Source organism: Mustela nigripes, chromosome 5 (genome assembly GCF_022355385.1).
Source record: "Mustela nigripes isolate SB6536 chromosome 5, MUSNIG.SB6536, whole genome shotgun sequence".
In the NCBI taxonomy this organism is placed as follows: domain Eukaryota; kingdom Metazoa; phylum Chordata; class Mammalia; order Carnivora; family Mustelidae; genus Mustela; species Mustela nigripes.
This window is the reverse complement of record NC_081561.1, coordinates 36,971,307-36,978,640: the sequence shown is the minus strand read 5'-3', so window position 1 is coordinate 36,978,640 and position 7,334 is coordinate 36,971,307. Positions and strand designations below refer to the sequence as shown.

The 7,334-nt window shown below is 35.2% G+C and overlaps 1 pseudogene; it reads left to right on the top strand.

The window, feature by feature from the left end:
- LOC132017220 (large ribosomal subunit protein eL19-like) lies at positions 1-614 on the top strand (annotated as a pseudogene).
- The last annotated feature ends 6,720 nt before the right edge of the window (positions 615-7,334 follow it).

The window sequence follows — 7,334 nt, the reverse complement described above, 5'->3', positions numbered from 1 at the left end:
ACAGCCATGAGCATGCTCGGCTTTCAGAATAGGCTTTCCTCTAGTGTCCTCCACTATGGCAAAACAAAGGTCTGGTTGGACCCCAATGAGATGAATGAAATCACCAATGCCAACTCCTCTCAGCAGATCCAGAAAATGATCAAAGATGGGGCTGATCATCTGGAAGCCTGTCCATTCCTGGAACTGCTGCCAGAAAAACACTTTGACCCACCAGAGGGCAGGCATATGGACATTGATAAGAGAAAATGTACTGCCAAGTCTTGAATTCCTGAGAAGGTAACCTGGTTGAAGAGGATGAGAATTCTGCACCAACTGCTCAGAAGATACCAAGAATCTAAGAAGATTGACTGCTGTGTATCACAGCCTGTTCTTGAAAGTAAAGGGTAACATATTCAAAAGCAAGCAGAGTCTCCTGGAACACATCCACAAACTGAAATTAGACAAGGTTCAGAAGAAGCTTCTGGTTCACTAAGCTGAGGCATGCAAATCTAAGACCGAGAAAACATGCAAACACTATGAAGAGCATCTTAAGGGCAAGAAGGAGGAAATTTTCAAGATTCTGTCCAAGGAGGAAGAGGCCAAGAAATAAAACTCCCTTTCTTTTTTCTGTTTATAGTGGCCCCAGTAATTACATTGACGAGTTACTTAATAAAACAGACTTTATCTGGAAAAAAAAGGAAAGAAATATGAAGTCCTTTTAATTCTTGTTATTTCAGATGGACAGTCTCTATCAGGATGTTCTCTAACATTTGCAGATATCTTTTTCCATAGGAATATGTTGACAGACAACAGCAATAGCAGTTAGTGAGAGATAGGAGGGCACCCGGCAGGGAGCAGCTACTTGTATTTGAGAACCTGGAAGGTTTCTTGGTCTTGCCATGTTCACAGCTCAGCAGATGAATGGCTCTCCAGAAAGATGAGAAAAGGATAGGTCATAAAATGGAGGTTCTTCACCTTAACTAAAGGATGCTGGTTAAGTTTTCCAGTACTATACCCTTGGCCCCTTGCCTTCCCCTTTTCTTTGGCCCTATCTTTTTCCTTTTCTATTCTGGCCATAATCCTTACCCTTCCACTGTACACTAGAAAACTCCAAGCATTCATTCATTCAACAGATATTAATTGGGCTTAATTATGTGCTCCATACTATGTTAGATGATGGATATAAAATAATGGGTAAACAAAATGCTAGTTCACATGGAGCTTCTGGTGTAGCAGTTAAATTAGATTCTGAACTAATAGTTATGTGTTTTACAAGGTGGAAAGGTTTTTCCTCAGAATTCTGGAAGGCTGTTCCCTATAAGGGACGATCCTCAGTAAAGTAGACCAGATTCCACAGCTACAGCTGAGTGTAGGAAGTGGGGTCCCAAGGAGAGTGGCAAAATGGAGGGGGGCGGAGCTGAAAATGGAGCACATAGACAGTAAAGGGACTGAGAGAAATTTTGTAGCTGCTTAAAGTGAGAAGTTTTAAAGATATAGACAAGTATCTAAAGTGTTTTTTTGTTGTTGTTTTGTTTGTTTGTTTGTTGTTGTTTTTGGAAAGGTCTCTGCATGACATATTATATAAATCCCTAGGCTTTTAAGGTAAAGCAAATAAAAGTAGTTGTTTTTAAAATTATTTTCTAGGTTTATATATTGGGATTTTCATTTGTGTGAGTGTTTCTGGGTGACTAAGAAAAATACAAAATGCTAGAATAACCCACAAAATGTAGGGTCGGGGGGCCTGTCCCCCCATCAACACATCATCATCTTTCTCTACCTTTATCTCTGGTAAGTAAATGGGTAAAAACTTTGTTATACAATTGAAATAAATTATCAGCTTAATATAGACTGTTTAAACTATAAGATGTATTATGAAAGTCTCATGGTATCACAAAGCAAAATCTATAATCAATACAAAATATAAAGACAAAATCAAGGCTAACACTAAACAAATAATCAGTTCATATAGAAAGACAGTAAGAGAGAGAGAAAGAAACAAAGGAACTATAAAACAATCAGAAAACAATGAACTAAATATCAATAGTAACTCTTTATCCATCAATAATTACTCTATCAATGAATCTATCAAAATCCTAGAGGAGAACATAGGCAGTAACCTCTTCGACATTGGCCACAGCAACTTCTTTCAAGACATGTCCCAAAGGCAGAGGAAACAAAAGTGAAAATGAACTTTTGGGACTTCATCAAGATCAAAAGCTTCTGCACAGCAAAGGAAACTGTCCACAAAACAAGAGGCAACCCACAGAATGGGAGAAGATACTTGCAAATGACACTCCAGACGAAGGGCTGATATCCAAGATCTATAAAGAACTCCTGAAACTCAATACCCAAAAAACAGATAATAACATAAAAAAATGGGCAGAAGACATAAACAGACACTTCTCCAAAGAAGACATGCAAGTGGCTTACAGACACATGAAAAAATATTCATCATCATAAGCCATCAGGGAGATTCAAATCAAAACCACATTGAGTATCACCTTCCACCAGCTGGAATGGCCAAAATCAACAAGACAGTAAACAAGTGTTAGAGACTATGTGGAGAAAGGGGAACACTCTTACACTGTTGATGGGAATGCAAGTTGGTGCAGCCACTTTGGAAAACAGTGTAGAGATTCCTTAATAAGTTAAAAATAGAACACTATGACCCTGAAATTTCACTACTGATATTTACCCCAAAGATACAGATGTAGTGAACAGAAGGACCACCTGTACCCCAGTGTTCATAGCAGCAATGGCCACGGTCGCCAAACTGTGGAAAGAAGCAAGATGTCCTTCAAAGGATGAATGGATAAAGGAAGATATGGTTCATATATACAATGGAGTATTTTGCCTCCATCAGAAAGGATGAATACCCAACTTTTTTATCAAGATGGATGGGACTGGAAGAAATTATGCTGAGTGAAGTAAGTCAAGCAGAGAAAGTCAATTATACAGTTTCACTTACTTGTGGAGCATAAGGAATAACACAGAGGACACTGGGAGATGGAGAGGAGAAGTGAGTTGGGGAAAATTGGAGGGAGAGACAAACCATGAGAGACTGTGGACTCTGAGAGACAAACTGAGGGTTTTGGAGCAGGAGGTGGGGGGGCTGTGAGCCTGGTGGTGGGTATTTTGGAGGGCACATATTGCATGGAGCTTTGGGTGTGGTGCATAAACAATGAATTTTGGAACACTGAAAAAAATTTTTTTTAATACATAAATAAATAAATAAATAAACAAAATTACTCTAAATTTGAATGGCTTAAATTCTGCAACTAAAAGACATAAATGGCTGAATGGATTTAAAAACTCAACTATATCTGACTACAAGAGACTCACTTAACCTTTAGAGATACAGGCTGAAAGTGAAAGGATTAAAAAAAAGGTTTCTCATGCAAATGGAAACCAAAAGAGAGAAGGAGTAGTTATGCTTATATCAGACAAATGGACTCTAAGTCAAAAGCTCTAACAAGAGACAAAGAAGGTCATTATACAACTGTAAAGGAGTCAATCCATCAAGAAGATACAACAATTTAAATAAGTATGTACCCTATATTGGAGGACCTAAGCATATTCAGCAATTATTAAGAAATCTGAAGGTAGAAATAGACAACAATGCAATCATAATAGGGGACATCAGTACCTCACTTTAAACAATGGATAGACTATCCAGATAAAAAATCAATAAGAAAACAATGGAGTTGAACTACAGTTTAGACCAAATGCACCTAATAGATATCAGAATATTCCATCCAACAGGCCCCGAAATACATATTCTTCTCAAGTGTACATGGATCATTCTCTATATAAGATATGTTAAGCCATGGAAAAAGTCTTAACAAATTCTCTCCACCTCTATTCAGCATAGTACTGGAAGGTCTAGCCAGAGCACTTAGGCAAGGAAAAAACAATGAAAGGCATCCAAATTGGAAAGGAAGAAGTAACCATCTATTTGTAAATGACATGATCTTGTATATGGAAAACACTAAAGTCTTCACTGTTACAACTATAAATAAATTCAGTAAAGTTGCAGGATACCAGATCAACATACACAAATCAGTTGTGTTTTTATACACTAACAAGAAACTATCTGAAAGAGAAATTAAGAAAGCAATCCTATCTACAGTAGCATCAAAAACAATAAAATACTTAGGAATATATTTAATCAAGAGTGTTAAAGACCTGAAAACTATCAGACATTGATGAAAGAAATTGAAGAAGACATAAGAAAATAGAAAGATAAGTCATGTTCTTAGATTGGAAGAAACAATATTGTTGAAGTATCCATACCCAAGGTGATATATAATGCAATCCCCACCAAAATTTCGATGGCATTTTCCCCAGAAATAGAAAAATCTATCCTAAAATTCGTATGCTACCACAAAAGATCCTGAATAGCCAAAGAAATCTTGAGAAAGAACAAAACTAGGGCATCACACTTCCTGATTTCAAACTATATTACAAAGCTAAAGTAGTAAGAAAAAAAAAGTATAGTGCTAGCATAAAAACAGGCACACATAAACCAGTGGAACAGAATAGAAAGCCCAGAATAAACCCATGCATACATAGTCAATTAATCTTTGACAAGGGCACCAAGAATACACAGTGGGGAAAAGATGGTCTTTTCAATAAAACTAGATATCCACATGCAAAAGATTGAAACTGGACCTCTATCTTATACCACTCACAAAAATTAACTCAAAATGGGTTAAGCATAAGACCTGAAACCATAAAACTCCTAGAAGAAAGCATAGGTGGTAAGCTCCTTGACATTGGTCTTTGCAATGATTTTTTGAATCAGGCACCAAAAGCATAAGCAACAAAGGCTAAAATGAGTGGGTCTACATCAAAGTAAAGAGCTTCTGCACAGCAAAGAAAACAAGTAATTGAAAAGACAACCTACAGAATGGGAGAAAACACTTACAAACCATATATCTGATAAAAGGTTCATGTCTGAAATGTATTAACAACTCGTAAATCTCAATAGCAAAAAAGCAAATAATACAATTACAAAATAAGCAAAGGACCTGAATGGACATTTTCCCATAGAAAACATAAAAGTAGCCAATGGGTACATGTAAAACATGCTTACCATCACTAATCATCAGGGAATTTCAAATAAAAACCACACTGAGATATCAGCTCACACCCGTTAGGATAGCTATTATCAAAAGACAAGAAATAACCAAAGTTGGTGAGGATGTAAAGGAAAGGGAACCATTGTGCATTGTTGTGGGAATGTAAAGTGGTGCAGCCACAATGGAAACCACTATGGAGTTTCCTTGAAAAACTAAAAAGAGAGCTACCATATGATCCAGCACTCCCATTCTTGGGTGTATTTCCAAAGAAAATAAAATCGTTATCTCAAAAATATATCTGCACTGCCATGATTCATTGCAGCATTATTCACAAGAGCCAATATATGGAAATGACCTAAATGTCCTTTGACAGATGAATGGATAAAGAAAGTGTGTGCAGGTGTGTGTACATACACACACACACACACACACACACACAAAGGAATATTGTTCAGCTATAAAATAGAAGAAATTCTGCCGTTTGTGAGAACACGAGTGAATCTGGATGGCATTATGCTAAGTGAAATAAACCAGACAAAGACAAATACTGTATGGTATCAACTACATGTGGCATCTTAAAAAAAAAACAACTACAACAAAAAACAAACAAAAAACAAAAAACAAAACCCCAAACTGATTTCATAGGAATAGAAAATAGAATGTTGGTTGCCAGGGGCATGGTGAGGGGAAAATGAGGAGATACAAGTCAAAGGCTATTTCTAACTTTCAACTAGAAAATAAAATCTGAGAATCTAATGTAAGCATGTGACAATAGTTAATAATATGGTATTGTATATTGGAAGTTGCTTAGAGTAAATCTTAAGTGTTCTTACAAAACACACACATACACAGTCATCTAATAATGTGAGGTGATGGATGTGTTAATCATCTTGATCTTGATAATCATTTCTCAGTGTATATGTACATCAGATCATCACATTGTATGCTAGAAATATATGAAATTCTATTTGTTAATTATTCCTCAATTGCATTAGAATAAAAAGAAAATAAAGTATATACAAAAATGTTAAAGCAGCTCATGTTTTTTGATGCAACATATTTGTATATGATTTACATAATCCAGGAGGCAAACAAATATTCATTTAAAGACTTTCATTATGTCATTAATAATAATGAGAAATAAGAGGAGCACCTGGGTGGCTCAGTTGGTTAAGCGTCTGCCGTGGGCTCAGGATATCATCTTGTGGTCCTGGAATCAAGCCCCACATCAGGCTCCCTGCTCAGCAGGGAATCTGATTCTCCTTTTCTCTCTGCCTCTGCCTCCTGCTTGTGCTTGCTCTTTCTCACAAAAATACATAAAATCTTAAAGAAAATAGTGAGAAATAAGAAACTATAAAGTTCCCAAACATAGGATATTAGTTTAATAAATTATGAAATGCATTCATTATTATTTGCTAATTATGCATAAAAATAATGTTCTGAAAAATGTTTAGGAAATAGAAATGTTTACTATAAAGGTTTAAAAAATATTTAGAACAGTGCACAGAATTTTATGTGCTATGTATTATTCTAATCTTATATTTATAAAAGTTATTGATCCTCAAAAGGGTTTTTAAAAAGTAAAAGGAAATATAAAAAAAAAATTAGTATCTGGAGCAAGTGGAATTAGGACTGTTATTTCTTTACATTTTATTTAATTTTAACATTTTAAAAATTATATACATTATTTAAACACTCAGGAAAAAATAATAAATGTTATAAACTGTTCAGATTATAATAACACTCAGAAAAATCTGTTTTGCCTTAATACAGCGTATCAGGAGCTATTAAATTTCTGTTGTTATCAATATCAATACCTCATACTTATCTTTCTTCTACTGTTTTTTTTCTTCTTTTCAATATCCTTTTAGTCCCTATTTATTTGGTGGTCTTAGTCTTGGCATTTTTAAAAAGTATGTAACTCAGTTCTTCAATCATTTTTTTTTGATAATTACAAATTACTATTTTTTCCTCTTCTTTCTTAGGTATCTTGACTTTATCACCTTTATTTTAAGCTTTTCAGTTATTCACTTGGGAGCGTGTGTCTTTCTGCTTTTTACTTTTTTCAGTGGGGGAGTGTGGAAGAGCTCTCACTTCGTATATTAACTCAGAAATCTAAGAATACAGAATATAAGCCTGGGCGATTTATTGTATACTTTATGTTAACAAGTAATTCTTTTTTATTCTAGTTTTATAACTAGAAGACATTTTGAATTCAATCCATTTATTCTTGCTTTTGTGTGTTGCATTCAAAAGTGAATAAACAAGGGGCGC